Source organism: Excalfactoria chinensis, chromosome 4 (assembly GCF_039878825.1).
Source record: "Excalfactoria chinensis isolate bCotChi1 chromosome 4, bCotChi1.hap2, whole genome shotgun sequence".
NCBI classification, from domain to species: domain Eukaryota; kingdom Metazoa; phylum Chordata; class Aves; order Galliformes; family Phasianidae; genus Excalfactoria; species Excalfactoria chinensis.
The window spans coordinates 61009397-61029673 of record NC_092828.1 but is presented as its reverse complement, the minus strand read 5'-3'; the positions used below and the strand labels follow the sequence as shown (position 1 = coordinate 61029673).

Here is a 20277-nt window from a genome sequence, read left to right as displayed (position 1 = left end):
TATGTGTGTCCTCCAGTACATTTATTTCAGGGATTATTGGTTTACATAAAGAGCTGTTATGTACCCATATTGTCAGAATTTCAGTGTAAGCAACAATTATGAAAGTTCAGGTAAGCCACATTTATCCTCCCTTAAGAGCATACGCAAGGCCTGGATGTTCCTCAGTAGAAAAATGTGAGTGAGTGGAGATTTTAAACTTCTAGTACTAGAACCACCAAATATGCTAACATGGGAAGCTGTCATTTGTCACCAGTGACTGGGAAAAGCAGAGCACATTTTGTTGGCCGAAGGGAGAAGAATTTAACTTTATTGTTTTACTATTTGGAAAAAAAAAAAAAAAAAAAAAAAAAGAAAGAAAGAAAAAAAAAAAAAGAGGAGAAGTTTATGTTCAGGCTTCATTTTTTGAATGTAATAGGACTTATCTTTTTGTTTATTTTTCCAGCACCTCTTGAGGCTATAAATGTGATATATTGGAGTTGATGTGGAATGTAATCTACTATTCAGAAGTGTGTTTATCCAGTCCAGGTAATTATTTTCTTAAATATTTCTGACATGATATTTCTGAATTGAAGATAAAAGCAAATGACAAACAGATATGTAGAAATCACCTATCGTAAAAATCCAATCTGTATTTCTAAATCTCTAGGGTTTCCGCTGTTCAGTCCTAATACAAGAACACTAAAATCTAATAGAAATGAGCAGCTAGTAATAGGAAACAGGAAATGAGAAAAATATGTGGAAATGACTTGCATTGTTTTGGATCAGGTTGCAATTCAAAATGCTTGATTATAGATTACTTATGCATCTGTCTACACGATGTACATTATCATGTGGAGGCAGTAACTTTGCTAGTGAATTTTGTTGATGAGAATGTCGAAAAGCTGTTCCATGTTGAAGATTTAACAACATAATTTGTTAAGATGTAAGAGCACAGATTTTTGGATGAATACCCCATTGAGATGCTTACGTACCATTATTCTTATGAAGTTTAGCAATTTATAGTTAAAAATAAAAGTACTGGCTGTGATCTCAAGAGTAAATTACATCTAGGAGAATAAAGTAAGAGGATTGATAAATAAAAGTGTTTTGAGAACAGTGCAGATAAATTGGTGAAAAGATTCAGCATTACAAATTAGGAATTACAGAAAAGAATTCTGAACAGATAGCGAAACATTTCAATGTTACCCATAATCAAAGTTTCTTTTTTGTTCCAGACAACATAATGGAAAGTTGTCCATTCAAAACCTACAAAAATATCCATACATACATAGGGAGCATCTTCATTTTGGGTTGTGCTATAAAGACCTAAATGTCTGAAACTTTTCATTAAAATGTCTGTTTTCCGTATCATCTTTATATGGAGGATTAAAGCATGGGGAGAGAATGGGGTTCAAATCTATTTTAACAATGTTCATTATTCAACTCCAGAAATTTATTTTCTTTTTTAAAAGCTACAACAGAGTAAGTTGAAAAACTGCACAGCTATTTCCTTCCACTTGTTCCCAGCAGCCACGAAATCCTCTGGTTTGTGTTAGTCATATGTAAGAAGTGCCTCCTTTGCATCTGTTCAAATAGTAGATATATTAGTAAAAATATTAGAAATTTGGAATTGTAAAAAATGCTTGATAAAAAGTAGATTTTTTTTATTTTTTTTTTTTTCCCAAAAAGAAGCTATAATAAATCAGAGGATATCTATCGCTCTGTGTTTTCAGTTTGACTATGTATACAGAAGCAGGTGAAAGTAACTAAACCCTAATGTAATAACAGGGAGGAGAAGGTTTAACAGGCAGGGCTCCAGAACACTACAGTTGGCTTCAGGTACTGGGTGTAATTATGCCTTGGCAAAACAGTAACTGAGAGATATGTGGCAGCTGCATAACTCTGAATTCAACATTGCCATTTAGGTACAAAGAGTTCCAAAATCCAATGGTTGCTGTGTTATATGTAAAGATAGAAGAGTGGCGAATGGTGCACAGTGTAACATTTGAGGTAACATTTCCAAGTAGGCTGTATATGTTGTTGCCTATGTAAATATTTCAAATATGTGTTTCAGAAATTAAATATTTCACATGCACTTTCATTAATACATTTAAAAACTTGTTTTTGTTTGTGAGATCTGTTTACTTTGAAGGCGGTTGAACAATAACTGGTAGTTTTTTACAGTTTGTGAAGAAAAATACTGTTTTCTGACAGGTTTAAAATGCTTATTGTGGGCGTAATTTCAATAGCAAGTAAATAAATAAGAAATAATTGCTTTGTTAGCTGCCTATTGCTGTATGAAAAATTTGGAAAGTTGTCCAATAGCATGTAAGTCAATGGCATGGAAATGTACTTGACTCTATACTCTGATCTGTTAAATTTTGCATATGGCAATTATGTGGGGAATTCAGTGTTCTACTTAAATGTTTTACTTGGTAATTTACATTTTAGTTTTGTTTTCTCATGACTTCAGGAGTTATAAAACAATATTACTTTTCGGTAAAATAAAACCACAGTTTGATGTTAATTGACATCCCCTCTTATTAGTTCCCCGTATTGTCACTAATGAAGTAACCTTGTAAGAACAAGGCCTTATCTAATAGATCTTTACCTCTTCACCCACAGCAGCCTCCTACACAGGTTCCCAAGTCATCACTAATAATTAAAACAACTAGTAAATATTAAATTAGCAAAACAAAAGCAGTACTGGGAGGGATTTTATTGCAGTTTAGGGAATTGTTTGTTTAGATCCTTAAGCATGAATATTTTCTTGCTTTCCAGTCTATAAAATACAGATCGTGATAACAGTTTCACAATTCACCTAGGATCTGAACGTGCATATTAGCTTTTGCCAACAAGGAGTACAAGCCACTATCCTCCTTTTGTTAAGCTTGCAGTGAAATCATTTCACAAGCATTTATTACTCTTAGCAGAAGTCTGTCGTGTATGTATGCTAAGGATAGAGAAAAAAATATGTATTTGAATATTGTTGAAATCTGTGTCTGACAATCTTTAAAGCTGGTCTTGCAGAATGGTTGCCATGTGCCATGGGGACTGCCTAGTGAGCTGGATGCAGCAAGCAACCCCCTGCATTAAGGAGAGGAAACACAGGTTTTCCTAGTCCTCCCTGTGGCACCTTCTAAAGCAGCAGTTCCTGTCTCTTTCTGGGAAGAGCAACCATTCCCTGCCCTGCCCTCCTGCTAACAGCAGCATTTTTTCTCTATTTATTTTGTCTTTTAGGCTTTCTGATATTCATTCTTTCGCAGAGCGTGGGAGTCACATGGGCTGCATTAGCAGTTAGTTTAGAGAAAGAGGTGTTACTTACCATTAAGAAAAATTCTTGATTGAAAAAAATAAGAGTTCTTCATGTTCAGAACGTTTCACGTTATTAAATATTCGTACCCTGAGATCAGTAATGAGGCACATATTGCTACCACTCCAATAATAATCCTGCTTCTCAAAAGGAACATAGCCAAAATTCTCACTCTTAACTCCCTCTTTTAAATAATCAAATAAAAACTTGGTGATGATTTTAAAAATAAGTCTGAAGAATATTACGTAAAAGGGAAAAATACTGAAAAGAAGAAATGTCCCTTTGGAGTGCTAATGTGGTTTGCGTTCAAGGAGGAAGTCATTTTTGATTAACTAGGAGGTAATGTTTCCCCACAAGGGTGGGTCATAATGATGAATAAATAATGTAATCAAATATTAAATTAACTTTATTTTAAAACCTTATTTGCATGTTACTTTGAGGGGGGAAAAAAAAAAAAAAAAAAAAAAAGCTTATTGATATAGCATTTTGTTTACTATTATTATTCTTAGTCAATTTTATGATAAATGGCCAACAGTGGCACCTAGTCTTTCAACACAAACGTGTATGTATTGATTATTTTTTTCTCTAACAAAATTGTGGCTTTTTGTGGCTCAGAATTTCTTCAGGAGTAACTTTACTTATCATTATTAAATATTTCTGAGAGGGTGTTCTCCACTTCTGTACATAAATTCTCTTAAGAATTGTGCATCCTGTCGGAGGGAAGCAATGAAGCCCTGATACTTGCACAGCTCTGATGGCTGAAAGGGGCATGTGATGTCAAGGGAGACTGGAGACCAAAGATGTGAGCTGCACTTACCTTGTCTAGCCCAGCATTCTTGGGGGTTCGGATAAATTATAGCAAGCTGTAGACAAGGCCAAGGAAGGGTCAAAGAATCAGATAGATATAAATGGCCCTGCTCTCTGTTGCACTCCTGCAGACAGCATTTAGCCTTGAGTTTGTCCAATTCAGTGTAGTTTGCTAATATAATTGGTCACATTCTTGCCGTATCTCCTGTAAAAGCTGTATGTTCTGTAACAGTTTTTCAGCTGAGAGGGAAAAGGGTCCTTGTCCTTTCTACTCTGCTTTTCAGTGTGGAGCATTATAATATCATGGCATTCTTCTGAAATTTAACTTGAATGCTTGCCCAGTGTTTTAAGATTGCTTAACTTCATAGAATGTCTCCTGAAGACTATATTTCTTGGTCCTGTGTAATTCCAAGAAAGATTCATTGATAAAACTTGAGAACATTTAAAATGAAGCTTCTCCAGAGTAGTTCACTGTTTCTTATTAACATGAATTGATTTGATGGAAGTGTTTCTCTAGCTCACTGGAAGATCACTTATGTCATAAATTAAAGGCTGTGGTTGCAGGCCCAACAATAACTGAATTTATTTACTAGCGTGTGTTTCTGTTTATGAAGGTGAGCAATGGTTTCCATTACAACGTGTTTGTGTGGCAGTATAGCACACCTGCTTTTCAGAAGACAGTATCATAAAGTACTCACTTGGATAGTCTGGTCTTGCATTGCAGAGGTCATTGTGTCCTGTACTATATAAATAAAAAAGCAGGTGGTAACTTTTGTTTAAAAAGAGCAATTACAACTAGTAGTCATAAAAACATATTGTTGAAAAGGATATCACTTGAATATTTGTGGAAATATTAAACAATTCAAAATGCTAGATGTATCTGAATATATATATGGGTAGATAAAGTGAATACATTCAATTTTTTATAGTTATTGAAAGCCCTTATGCTCACAGAAGGCCACATCTAAAATGTACTGTAGCTATCAGTGAAATATCTGATATTATATTGAGCAGTATAACATGGGAAGAAGTTGTATTTACATTTTAAAATAGGCATCTTATATAATATACAAGAAATAAAATGCTAAGAACATTGAATAAATTAATGAAATAAGACTTATTCTGTTCTATGATAATGTTTGAAATTGTCACAGCAGTGGTAGTGATGTGTGATTCTCATGACTGACATGGTTTTGAAAGTATGATGAAACTTTCAGCATTAATTCTTTGCTCTCATTAGGTGAACCTGTGTAGATGAGGAAAAGATACTGTATTTTGTGCTAGATAATGTCTATGATGCCCTTATTTCAAACCTGAAGATTTTGACCTTGCTATCAAAATAAACACACACCCTGTTTTTCACACCAAAGTGTGAAACAACATTGTGAGGTGGACATCTTGTCTTTGTGTATTCTGTGAGCTAGTACTTAACTCTGCTGAATGCATACTTAATGAATACTTAACGAACCCCTGCTCAGATACTAATATATAGATGAGCTACAGGTGTAGAATTGTTATCATGCAAAGATACCAGTTCAGGATGCTGAAAAGAGGATACAAAAGGGAAGCATCTGAAAGTAAAAGTCCAACATATGAGACTGAGGGCTCATCAGGTAACTCCATCTGTGGGTGAAAAATGGCTAGCAGTTAAAGATGATTTTGCTTCTGCAGAGAGCAGATATCAGAATGTGGGAATTAAAGGAAATAAAGGGAAAAACACTGAGATAATGCAATGAACTATCCTAAAGATGTTTTGAGAAGTAGAAATTGGGAGAACTCCCATGACTTTCAGATTTTCATGTTATGGGAAAGCTTCCTTGAGTAAGTTTCAAATCTAAATCACACTGTATCCTCTAACAGGTAGTTTGCAGAATGTGTTTCCAATGATAACAGCTGCATCTAATTAATGTCCTTATGACAGGCATACCACCATGGAAACAAGGATAGTTGCAGACTACTTGATTTATAGAAATAATAGCTTTAATAAAACATTTCTTGCTCTTTCAAGTTCTGATTTAATTACAAAGAAAAGTGAGCTATACTGTGTAGATGATATCTGCAGCAGTTATTGGAGCTGTATATTAATGCTGCTGGTGCCTTTTTTTAATCTTACACTGTCTCTGTTTTGAGTGCTAGGTGGATACAAACATACCTGCCTTGTTACTTGAAGGGTGATCAAAACTGTATACTGCGGTCTTTGATTATGTTATACAGCAATATAAGGGCATCTTCTCCATAAGCATGACTGTGAGAGTGTTTAAAGGAATCTGAGATAAAGTACGTAAGTTCATGGCTGAATATAATTTTCACTCTTTGAAACAACTGTAGCCACAAGGTGATTTTTCCAATGAACTTACTCTCTTTTGATGGAATTTGTTGTTGCTTGTTATTTAAGGCCATATTGAAAATAGAGTATAGAGATGCAAAGCTCAATTACAGAAACAATTTTAATGAAAGAGATTAAATAGATAAGACCCTGTAAAGAAACTGATACAACTGAGATAAAGAGATTCAGCATGATATGTCCTGTATGTTATCCTAGAAAACCAAAAGATTGAATATAGTCAATCAGATGATCATTGCCAGACTTCTGTGTCAGCGTGTTTCTGCTTAGAAGTCTGAACTTCATTTTAGAAATTATCAAATTTGCCAGTTGCTGTGTTCTGAGGTTCACCAGAAACTACCATTCCCTTCTTTATCCTTCATGTAATATGCTGTGAATGTTTCAGTACAGAAATAGTTGCTAAACTGATCCTAAATAATGAATACACACTCCCACAAATGATTCAGAAAAAATAATAATAATAATAATCCCTCTCCAGTGCCATCTGTGAAGAAGGCTGGAATAAATCTAATAATGAATGGTTATAAGAAATGAAAGGAGGAATCAGTGCTATAGGCTTAAGTATGAGGCTATTACAAGTAATAATGATAATAAAAACCCATATTTTTAGTGTTTACACCCTCTTTATCTGCGTAACTGTGGCCTCCTACAATCATGTTTGCTATGAAGCCTACATAAATCGTCTTCGTATCATACATATACAGTACAGCCATTTATATGGTGCTTAGTGACTAGCCTAATAAATAGTATGTATATAGGTATGTCTCATGAGTTCTTTTTTTCTCAAGTGTATGCTTCAGGTGTATTATTTTCTTTAGTGCAAAGTAGAAAGAATAGGAAAATTAATACTGGTGATGAGTCAAGCATTATAAATGCAGTTTTAACTTACTGAGGGCGTTCTCTTAATACTCAGTCTGATACTTATGAAATAATTATAACAAACCTGAGGAATCTATGCTTCATAAGTGTCCTTGTATTGTAGCCCAACTGAAAACCTGTCAAGTTTAGTCACATCCCTTCCCTTTTCAGTGAAACTAATGGGAAGAGTGCTAATGTCTGGGAGTGGACAAGCAGAAATGCTTGGGTATATCTTCTACCTTGGAAAGAGTATTTTGGGCATGCTAAAAAGTCAGAGTAAGTGACAGATGAAGACAAATCTGCTGAAAGACTTTGTAAGCACAACAGTATTGATGGCAAGACCACTACCCTGATGAATGAAGTTTTACTGGAGTGGATTCCAAGTACAGCTAAAGGAGTGCTACCCAGCATTTTAAAGACAGTGTGATATCCCGGTGAACAGACCGATGGTACTGTGCTTCAGAACAAGTAGTGACCCAATGGGTCATTTCCTGGAGACGTGATTAAGATTGCAGCTTCACCTGATTTAGAGCAAGCTTTGATTCAGGGTTGGGATTCCTATAATCGTAACAAGATAAATGTACGTATATTTTTTCTTGCTAGCTAGTATTTTTGCAGGTATGTGTGTCCTCAAGTTTTCACATGCATTCTGAATTGATAATTGGGAAGAAACATTATAATTTTGTCATGGACATACACAATATGATTTACACTTTTACATTTGGATTTATTTGATTTTGGTCCTTATTAAAACACTCTTCCAAGTAAAAAACTGCACAAGGGTATAGAAATGGAAGCAGAAGAGGGAATCTAAATGATAACATTCGATGAGAAATGTGCTTTATTGGAAGGACTTGGGAAAGGTCTCAGGACTAAATGGACTGTCAGTGTGTCTATTATACCTGTGATACATGGTTGAAATATTGCTGGAGATCACTTTCTTGAACTTAAAATAAGTATAGCAGCTCAGTATGTTATTTTTACTGTTCTAAGTAAAGATGCTTTTGTACTGGAGCTGGCTATTTGGTTACTACTTGTCATTTTTGTGAGTAATATGAGAGCCCAATCATCTCTGACAAAGTTCTTTTAGATATTCCATGTTAGGAGGGTATAGTAATTAATACAAAAACTACTTATCTGAAGATGCTTGATTTTAGGTGGATTTTAGTACAAAATATACTGAAAATACAGATTTAAGTTATATTGAGCACAATATGATTGCAACACTAGATTACACTAGAGAGTGTAATCTCTAGTGCTGGTTCCTCTGCTCCCTGTCACAATGTTGCCTTCCCCACTTGCTGGAAAGGAGCAAGTGGGTTGGGGACAGCTCAGTCTCAACACTCTCTTTGAAATACTGCTATTATTCAGCTTGTATGCTCTGTTGGTCTGACTAATGCAGGAAGATGTGCATTCCCTTCTGTCTCCTTTATGTTGAGACAAAGTCAGCTTCTCTACATCATGTGGTCAGTCCCATCTCTCTCACATCTCCTTTGCTTCTTCTGCTGTTGTAGGGGCTTCCTGGCTGGCCTCAGATGTGCAGCCTGCTCTGTAAAGCATTAGCTGCTTCTTAAACTGCCCATTTGAATGTATATGTCATTCAGCATCTATATATTTATGAACTTTGAATATTTTATATTCAAGTATTTCATACTGTTTTATTTTCATCACAGTATGTCTAAAGCGGTGTTCCTATTCTATCCAGTGCCATGTACTCTGTTTGGAGAATACTTTTATTCAAATACAGGTAGAGATATTCCTTCCTGAACATTGGAATATGTTCAAGCATTTCTACACTTGTTCTACCCCATGCTAAAACAAAGGATTCCTATTGCTGAAAAGAGCCCCAGTTCAAAAATGTAAAATTTTAATCAAAGCAAAAAACAAGAAGTTAAATCAAACAGACCTGAAAAACAGAAAGCTTTGTTTCAGGTTTGAAGTCTTTCTTGTATTTTTTTATTTCCAGAAACTAGAAACTATCTATTCCCATGAAAAATTTGGTTTTCTTGAAAGAAGATATTTAAAGAAATAGGATTTTATTTCCAGAATACACTTCCAGTGCAACTATTTAATGTACCTTCAAGCTTTAAATAAATTTTGAAAGCACTTCCATTTTTCAGGAATCATCTCAAATGACATTGCCACTCAAGTATCTAACTAAGAGAGACAAAATCTGTCTTTTTTATGAGATTGAAGCAGAAAAAAAATGCTAAGCCCTTGCCGCACCTTCCTCAGGAGTAACTTTTGTATAAGAAGTAGTGTTGCCAGCAGGAGCAGGGAAGTGGTCATCCCTCTGAACTCAGTTCTTGTGAGGCTGCACCTCAAGTACTGTGTTCACTTTTGGGCCCATCAGTAGAAGAAAGATATCAAGGCCAGGAAGCATGTCCAGAGAAAAGCAACTAAGCTGGTGAGGGGTCTGGAGCACAAGTCTTATGAGGAGCAGCTGAGGGAACTGGGATTGTTCATTCTGGAAGGAAGGAGGCACAGGAGTGACCTCATCATTCTGTGTGTCCCTTCATACCTGAAGGGAGTGGTGAGGAGTAGGTCTACCTCCCAGGTAACAAGCAATAAGACTAGAGGAAATGGCTCGAAGTTGCACCAGTGGAGATTCAGGTTGGACATTAGGAAAAATTTCTTCTCCAAGAGGATTGTCAGACACTGGAAAGGACTGTCCAGGGAGGTGATGGAATTACTGTCCCTGGAGGTGTTCAAGAAGCATTTAAATGTTGTACTGAGGGACATGGTTTAGTGAAAAACATTGATGGTAGGTGGATGGTTGGACTGGATGATCTTGGAGGTCATTTCCAACCTTAGTGATGATGTGATTCTATGAGTCTAGGAACTTTTTGTAATCCACTGCAAAAAACAGCTATACATATCAATTATAACTCGTGCAGTGTTATCTATCTCAAATGTTTTTTCATAGGTATCATAATGTATCATATTAATCAGGTCAAAGATCTCAAGCACATGAATGGTACATTTTGTACTTGATTTACCAGATAATAGTTCAGTTCTGCTGTAAGTGACCAAAGCTCATTTAGGACCTCTCTCAGAGTGCTGACCCATACCTATGCAGTGACCAACAGTGTATCCTAGAGGACAAAGACCTAAACAGAAAGTTAGCTATTTGATATGCCACACATAGGTATATGCAAATGCTGACTTTAATTAATCAGATAAGCAACTCAGTTATAAGGAAAAATATTCCCTTTCCCTTTCTAAATTCATAGGTAGTGAGATTTTAGATAAACACAGATATGATATGATTGATATATTGATGATATATCACAAATTAACCATATGTCATCTGGACCTAGCAATTTACTGATCAAGGTCTTTGAGCACAGGGTTTGTATTTAGGATAGCACAATGTATGACCTCATTCTGATCACATTTCATTAAATTTTAACATAACATTTAGGAAGTAGCAACATGTCAGAAAAAAAAAGTGCAAAAATCATTTCTTTCCTTTAATGGATGAAATAATAGAAAATAGACTCATGGTCAGTGAACCTCAAATGTGAAAGTAGATGAAAGATGGTAACAATAAGGCCAATGAATATTAAATGAAACAAATTATAGGAAAGAAAAAAATGAAATTAGGAAATTATGTTTTAAAGGGTATCTAATAAGTTCAGTTTAATCGTGAGCTCCTAAGTAGTATTCCAGTCTTTTCAGCTTTCTCACCTCCTAATGCAACTCAGACTTATTCATTTTAATCTGCCCTTTCATTCATGTTCGATGAGTATAGCCATCATCATAAGATTAACATGGGTGTAAATATTTAAATATTTAAATTTAAGATAGTATAGAGATTTTCACTAATGATAAATGCAATAATCTGAATACTTATTGCATCAGTGGTTTAGGAAATGGATACCCTCAACTTCTTTTGTAATAAAGATCTCTTCACTCTTTCTTTAGACAAAGTATTGTGAAGTTGGTACACCTGGATATTACAGCAGTGTTTCTTATAAAGTTTACAAAGGGCAGGTGTACTGTGATTCAACTGGTAAATGATGACATGAGATTGTAAATTAAGAAAAATAAAGTCAATGAAGAACTGAATCCTAGTCTGAAGAATACACTATATAATTCTGACATATTAAATAAATAAATAAATAAATAGTCTAAGTCTGAGGTATAATTGGCACTTAAGAAACATTTGCAGTGTGCTCTTAGTGTATTAGCAGAGACCAAAGAGATACTGGGTCATTATGTAAAAATTGCTAATTAAGAGGAAGCAGTTTTCCAGTTAATTTACAAGTTCATTATATATTGAATATTATTTAGTTTTCCGTGTCCTTTTTGTGTCTCATAAATATGACCCAAGGGATCTAAAAGTGTTAAAAGACGTGTAAATTATAAAATAAGATGTATATTTAACTGACTCATTGAACCTTTATTGTGGCTAATGATTCTTCCAGCAATAATTGCATAAGGGAAAACATTTCTTTTTAAGTAAATAGTGTTCACTACCTTTTAGAGCTGCTGTCACTGGGAAAAAGAAACAGTAACGTACTGAAATGTCTACATTCTTTGATGAGCTCTCTGAGGGAATCGTGTAGCTTCAAATTAAACTGATAAATAGAAAGCAATATACCCTTCAAAATATGTTAACTGACTTGACTACAAAGAAAAATAAAGACATTCCATACACTTATGAGAAACTGATGGCAGGCTAAGTTTCAAAAAGAAAAGGATGAGTTATTATCGAAATTGAAGTGAAATTTTCCTCACACAATGCACCAATATGTAGGACTATTAATGAAAGATACCCAACTTAGCAAAGAGAGCTGCCTTTTTAATAAACTCTTACCCATTAATCATTTAGATGTAGCATAATTCAAGATTGAAATCTGTATGTGCTCAAACACAAGGTGTGGTATCTCTTGATAATCTCTTCAGGTTGCCCATTGAAACTGATAAAGTTCTGGTTGAAGCTGATGAGAGAATTGCCAGTGAATGAAATGACAGATGCCTGTATATTTTGCAAATGAATTTCTATATTCTGATGAGATGGTATTTCTGTAATTGAGGGATCATCTTTGTCTTTCAAAAGCTTCAAAGGTTTATTCTATATACCCAACTGTATATCTTTGTATGAATCATTACTATCTGCTGCTTTTAATTAATGTGATGATAAAGTTTTAATATTTTTTTGTGTCCTGATTACTCCATTTACTAGCACAATTCAACCACTTCCAGGCTTGGCATTTTGTAGTCTTATATGTATTGTTAGTGAAAGGTTGGAGAAAGGAATGATTTAGTAAGCATTGTATGCAAAAAATATTATGACTTTCCATGTGCCCTAAATTCTTAGAGAGATGAATTTCAAGCAAGGTTGCAAAGAGAGGTTTAGTTAGAAAAATACCACAATTGTCATTTGTGTATTTCGGCTCCATATATTTTTTTTCCATAAGCAGAGGAAATAAAGAAAAATTACTAACTTTTATTTAATTAAATAATACAGAAAATACATACCAACTTCAAGAAATACATTTTCTTTTACAACTTAGACATTCTTCTACAAGTATATACTAGTGCCATGATACCTGCAGGATACCTTGGTGAATTATGCACTGAAAATCTGAATGTGTGTTGCCAAGGATTTGTAGGGTTTCTTCAGGAGCCATGCAGATAGGTTCATTTTCTCAGTTTTAGAGAATGATGCGCAAAGCGTTCTAATTCCTACATCTCTCTTCATATATAACTAGGTCTTTTTTTTTTTTTTTTTTTTTCTTTTTTCTTTTTTCTTTTCTTCATTTGTTTGAGTACATAATGCATACCATGGATATAAAGCACTATCAACTTAGTAATCAAATAGACTTTTTATTGCTAAGGTAATTGCTTCCTGAGTGATGTTCATAAACCTTCTGACTAGTGCTATATGCCTCCATTCACATTTCATTTCATTTCTTAGGAAGAATTACATGATATGAAGTGTTCTCAGAAGTCCAGCAAATCTAAGATGAGTGAAATTAAGAAGGCGTACTTTAGATCTTAAGTGTGATTTCCAGACCTCATTTGAAGTCAATGACAGCATTTCAGTTGAAGACAGTATTTCAAAAAAAGCCCTTTGAGAAGAAATTATCCTACTAACACTTTCCTCACATGTAAATTAGCAGTTTCAGCTCTTAGATCTCTCCTGAGTTCTCTGCAAGGAAGTATGAAGTTTGTCAGGCAAACAGATATCAAAATTTATAGGATACTTTAAAAATTTAATCCAGTGCCCCAGATTGCATATCAACACTTTGAGTTCTTACAGAGCAACCTGGTGTTCAGTTTAAAATTCTTACTCTTTGAATACACATTGGTAAGCAGGGAGTTGGTACCTGAAGTAGGCTCATTTTCAGTGATGTCCATCACAGTGATGCGTTAATTTTGTTTAAATATAGAAAAAAGTAGCACAGTATCTGGATCAGGACATATTGTTCCCATACTTTTAAGAGCTGGTAGAAAAGCAAGTCTCTTTGCAGCGAGTTGTTTTAATAGTGCAGTCTTAGCATGGATATGAAAAAAGCACTAACCCTCTCATAAGAAGATATTGCAGTAACCTATAAGAAATGAATGGATTTTTGTTTCTTGTATTCCATTAATTTGGCATATGGATATTTAATGTATCAGACAAAACTAACTTAAAATGATGGTACCTACAAAGTATAAATTTTACTCATTACAATTGACAAGTGAGAAGTAAACTACTGAAAAATTAAACCTATCTGATTCAAATTCAATATAAGAATTTATTAAATAGATAGGAGTCTTGTCACTTCATCAGGATCTTTCCAAAGGTCCTTATTTGCTTTCTGTAAGTCTGTTATTTGAAGCATTCAAAATTCCAGAGCTCAAAGAAAAATCTAGTGACAACATCAACAAATTATAACTGCCTTCAGTCAAAGAGGCTGGGGGGGGGGGGGGGGAAGGATGTGGGGAAAAATCTTGTCTGATAAGTCCAGCAAAATCCATACACCAGCTGAGATACTATCTGATATGGGTGCATTGTAGTGAATATAAGAGAAGCCAAAATGTCAGAAACAAAAAGATTCAGTTATTTATAGACATATGTAATCTAATTGCCAGGGCAACCTTGATTTTGCCAGTTGTTCATGCCAAGTACAGGTACACAGCTTTGTTAAGAAAATAGGAGTCAGAGGCTCAGTTAACCAAGTTTCTGGGTATCTATTATTTACTCACATGGGAACATGCAAACAGATTTTCAGTATATATACATTATGTTCTAAGAAGGGTGTGCTTAAATTGAGCTGTATTTCTCTCTGTGTTTTTTTACTATTATTATTATTTATTTTTTTACACTTAAAACTGTCTACAAACACAGTTTATAGGAAGACTTCTTAATTCTTAGTATGTATTGAAAATCCATTGAAAAATTGAACACAGTAAATTTTGAGAGTTCCAAAGTTAGAAGAGCATAATCCTTGCCTAGAAGATTTGGGATTTTACAAAATACAAAGGAAGTCACATCTTGAAGATGTAAGGAATCACTTCTCTGTGAGACCAAGTATGAAATGCCTTTAAGCCTTGGAGTTTCACTATAGTAATAATGTTTTACATTCTGTAAAAGAGTGTAAATCACCCTGATGATTGTTTTGTTTAGTAATTTATATCTTTGTAAGACAATTTCAAAGTGAATGTAAAGTTTGATTGTAGCAAACTGCTATATTTCACTAGACCAGGAGCTGTGCTGTGTTCTCATTTTGGCTGTTACAAGGACAGCATAATGAAGAGGACAAACTTACGACAGTCTCTTATGCCACTTCCTGTGCAGGATAAGCCCAGGAAAATAAGTCTGAAGTATTTACCTGATGTGCCATAGCATGGTACAAGCATAACTCCCAGGAGTTTGAAGATAATTAGGCAATAGACTTAAAACTTTAAATAAATAAATAAATAATGATAAAACAAAATAACTACCTTATCCATCAAAAACTTAAAATGAGACATGAAACTTAGGAATCTTTGGAAATGCTAAGGACTGAGGTAAAGTGTTCTGCGATTTGCCTGTAAATATTGAAGTACTGTCACAAGGTCCTTGGCATGAGCGGACTGATAGATGTATCAGTAGGTGATTTCTGAAAATATTAAAAAATATCAGTGTAAAGCCTGCAACTGTGCTGCCTTTAGCTGAAGCTTTAGTTGAGCTTCCTTTGTGTAAGTGTGTTACTTTGATCAGGAAAGACTGACTTTTTGTTTGTTTGTTTATTTGCTAGTTTTCCAATCATTGTTAAAAAAAGTTTCTTCTTGAAGGAGTAAGGACTGGCAGTGTGTCAAAATCTCTGTACATTGTTATGCAGCTGGCATATGTACTAGGAAAAAGAATACAAATCAAAACTGTGATGTGCTACTGCTTTCAGATATGCTTTTCAGAGATAAGAGGATCCTGTTGCAAATGGTGTTATTTCAATATTATTATAAATCATGACCAATATCCACTCTATGCTAAGAATTCAATAATATCATATGCCACTTCGGTGGTACTGCCTTCAAAATTGTTGTGATGCTGAGTTATTGCCTGTCAGCCCTTCAGAGTAAGGATATTTTTTAATATCTCAGGTCATGTAAAGCTAAGCAGGTTAACCTAACACCATGTTGCAACATTCCCACAGAGTTAATGTAAAGCTTTAGGCCTTTTAAGTTTCACCAGCATTGACTCACAAAGAAACAGTAAGAGAGAGAAATAAAGGCAGACCTTTAAACGTCTTGGTGCTTCTAGTATTTGTCAGTATGTTCTATATTTTAACGATGTACACACTTCCTAAAGTATACCTTTAAATAGGTTAAGGAACTTTGCATAGATAAATAGTAGAATTTTCAGTGTTATAGTTAAGCTCCCTATGGTATTTTAAGGCTTGTAGAAATACCCATGTGTTAAGTTGTCACATTTTCAAATTGCAAACTTGTAACTGTCACTTACTAGCAGTGCGTGCATAACTATATCCACAGCTTTGTGGGAAGAGATGGTATTCAAAGTTATGCATTTTAGGCATTTTCTTATCATTAGAAGAGGCATTCTTTATTCACAAATATTTAAATTTTGCAGTGTGATGAAGTTGAGAGAATGGCAGGATGTGGATGACAGCTGTGTTAGAACAAGTACCTCAGGAATTTTGTCCAAGATTATTCCTAGCAACTGCCCCTCTCTGATCACCAGCCATGAAGATCCAATCTGGTAAGAAAAAAAAAGCCATTGGGAAATATGTAAGGTGTCACACTAAACTCTAAGTCACATGAATTGTGAATTTATCTCATCAGGAAGGCAAAGAAATACACATGATCCCTTGAGCCACTGAAATTATTACTTAAGACCATCTGAACAAGGTACCTGTCCTCAGACAGTGGCTGCAGAAGGTGTAAATAAGTCAAGCCTGTGTATCCAACACTGGTTCAGATTATGTTTTACCTTATCTAATCTCTTGCCTAAACAAACAAGTGGTTCCTTGGGAGCCTGAGTCTGTAATGGCTGGAGGTGAGCCAGGGATAATATTCCACATTAGAGATGGGACAATCCTCACAGAGGGGTCGGGTGGAGAGCTGTAAAATTTTCTATTAGTTTTAAAAGGGATTTGACAAAAAAAAAAAAAAAAAAAAAAAAAAAAAAAAAAAAAAAAAGTTAATAAAACATTTCTGTCCTGACTGCTCTTCCATATGCTGTGAGTAGCCTGCTCTATGTTTATTTTTTCCATAAAGAGGGATATTCTGAGCTTGAGATTTTAGAATTTTTAGAATTACTGGAAAGCATATGTTGGTTTAGTCTTTCCCTCTGCAAATACTCCATTAAATTAATCCAAAAATACTCTTGAAAATAGAAGTGTGGCAACTAGAAATGTATGAAGTTGCAATACCTAATTTCATTTTGTTGTTGTGGTTGTTGTTGTTAAATTATGTATATAAGACATTTTTATGAGTATATTCACACTGTAACTTCCACGGAAAATACCAAAACTTTCAGAACCTGTGCTAATTGTAATAGCTCCAATGGGAGCTATTGGTAATAGGTGAATGGTTGGACTGGATGATCTTTTAGGTCTTTTCCAACATTGGTGATTCTGTAATTCTGTGATTCATATGAGTTTAATTTACTGGATTTTTTTATTGTTATTATTATTATTTTTTTTAAGGATAGAGTAAATTCTCTATCTCTCACCCTTTCTAAGAGCAAATATCGGTGCAATAGAAGGCAGAGAACTGGAAAAAGAGTATTGCATTCTGATACAAACTTTTAATCATTCCAACAGTTTTTCTATTTCAAATTTAATGATTATATAATGATACTTCACAACTTCTCCACGTACATTTCCATGGCATGTGCAGTTACTCTCTACAACTTTTTATATCTCTGCTATTGGGTAAAGAAATGTCAGTGAAAAATAACCTTAGCATCTAGACCTCATTTGTGGGAAGAATGTGATTTTATGAGCCATCATTACATCCAGTTTGTTTCCTTATCAGCTTTTAGTGAGTCTCTGCTACCTCTGCTTGCTTTTCTTCTTCTTGGTGCAATTTGTAACCACACTGAGTTATGACAGCAGTAATCTAAGTAGGATGTTCTCTAGCAGTGTGAGGCCCTGAACCCTTTCTCTCTTTGGAGTTTTCAGTAATGTGAAAGGAGTTGGATCCTGATTATCTTTGTTTAGGACAACCATCCAATTAAAAACAGCCTCCCATTATAAGATCAAACACTAAAAATCAACTAGAATTTTTATTAATAAATTTGCTTTGGATGTTACTCTAGATTTTTCTAATAGACCTGCTGAGAATATTCTGAAGAATTTACTAGAAACTGGTAAATTTAGTACACTTTTTAATGTATTTACAGAATGCAATATGCAAGTATTCAGGAATTATGAAAAATGATCATTTTTAAGCATCCTGTAGAAACAGAGTCATGCTATTTGAAACTCCTAGGTTTTAATTCTTTCTGGGATGCATGTGTGTTGTAACATGTAATATGAATCTCCAACCTGAATTGCTTTCTTACAATTCAGAACATTCTGTATGATTGACACAAAGAAGTAAAAGTGACATACCTTATTTAACTTACTCCATTTTAAGTTATCAGAAGCTTTTCAGTACAGATGGTTGAAGTTCATATTCAGAATATCTCAATCAGCACTTACTTCTCCTGTTTTGTCTCCTTCCTCTCTGTTTTTCCTTCCACTTCCAGTACCTCACTTTTATCACTTCATTAGTGACAGGTTCTCATATAGCACTTTAATACTGCATTAAGTTCATTTGGGTGTCCAAATGCTATTTTAAATTGCATTTAATATTATCTGGAAGTCCCAATGAAGATCAATTCTCATCTTTTTGCTTCTTGACAAGTCATGTGAGGATGTTTATATATATACATATAAAGTTTATACCAGAAATCAATAGCTTCTGCAGACCACTTTTCTGAAAGAAGTAAAAGAAAAGGTTGCCTGAAACTCTGCAGTGTCCTTCTCAGCAGTTTTGTCTAGATACCATGTTAACGTAGATACAAAGCTGAGATTATTTCACCAAACTCCTCAAAAGTAGCAATTAGATCATTACAATGGGAAAGGTGATACAACAACAGTGTGATGATGGAAAGACCAGAGCAATAAAAAGGTGCTATAAAGGAAAGGAGAAAGCTTGCTCACTCATTTTATAAGATTCTAGGTTCTCGGGAAAGCTTCTCATCTTCTGGTCACACAGATGAATTGCCTTCACCAGTGCTCCCAGAACTGACTGGGTCCTTTCACCAGGTACTTAATCAGTGTTTCAGGCTGTGACTCAACAGCTCCCATACAATTACTGAAGAGTAGGAGTTCTTCAAATAATCTGTCTTGTGGCAATACAGCTCCTATATTCCCTGTGCTGCCTGCTGCTGCTTTGCTGGGCTCTTTTGGCTTTACCTTGATATGAAAGACTTGTGTGAGTAGCAGCAAGGCTGTATTAAGCTCCACATAAGATTCCCACTATTTCTTTATTTTGGCATGCTGCAAATCTTGCAAAAATATTTCTTCTACTGGAATTCTCCCTTTGAAAATCAGGTGGCTCAGTAAATTGATTCAGGCTAGATTGAATCTTAATGAAGGCTGACATTTAAAAGCAATTTATACGGACCAGTTAGCAACTTTTAATTCACAATAATAAATAAATAATAAACTGTAAATTTATGAAGCTGTTTACAGTGTTTTTGATACTATTGTAAATTCTAACATTTTTTCCCACCCCATTTTCTTCCTTCTTGCACAGTTTTTAAGGAATATAGTAAATAATAAATAGTAAAGAGGAAAAATCTTGGTAGTTTGGAATAACTTCATGTTCTGTAATGACTTTCTGGCTAATGCTTCTTTTCCTTTCTGCAGTGGATTTTTAGAGAAATATCTAGATCATTCTTAAGCATGTAGTTGATGAAGAGCCATTTTTAACTTATCTTTTGACATTGTTGTGCTCATGTTTATGTTTCAGACCAAGGAGAGTAATTTGCCATGTGAGCTAGGTAACTGCAGGAATATATATTAGTCACTTCACCCTCTTTTTACTCCTGTAATGAATTCCTGTTGTTCACATCATTAAGGTGTTAAGTTTGCTTCTGGATTATAGCTGTAAGAACTGAATTTGAAAACAAAAACTGAATCCCATATATTCATTACCATATTTTGACTTTGCACACCTCATCTTCATTCTTCTGTCCACTTTATTGCCTTTCTTTGAACTACCCCAGCTCAGACATCTGGAAAAGCTGTCCCTGAGAGAAGTAGTGACTTGTTGTAATAGCTTCCACAGTCCTCTATTTCCAAAAAGATGAGGCTGACACTCAGAGATGCCAGTTCTCAAATGGACCAAATGGATCCTCTTCAACTCCATCAGCCATGTTCTGTATTCCTTGTGTAAAGTCAAGGAGGACTTTGGTATGTAGAGACTGAAGAGTTGCTGTGACACGGAGAATTGATTTGCTGTTTTATAATAAGTTGGGGTGGAGGAG

The 20277-nt window shown here is 34.7% G+C and overlaps 1 long non-coding RNA gene across 1 annotated transcript in view; it reads left to right on the top strand.

Moving 5' to 3' along the window:
* Positions 1–449: 449 nt before the first annotated feature.
* Positions 450–20277, top strand: part of LOC140252139 (uncharacterized) — a 215833-nt gene continuing 196005 nt past the window's right edge. Inside the window, exons 1-2 of the long non-coding RNA XR_011903547.1 lie at positions 450–525; positions 16366–16494. This is a non-coding gene — a long non-coding RNA (uncharacterized lncRNA). The remainder of the gene's footprint in view (positions 526–16365; positions 16495–20277) is intronic.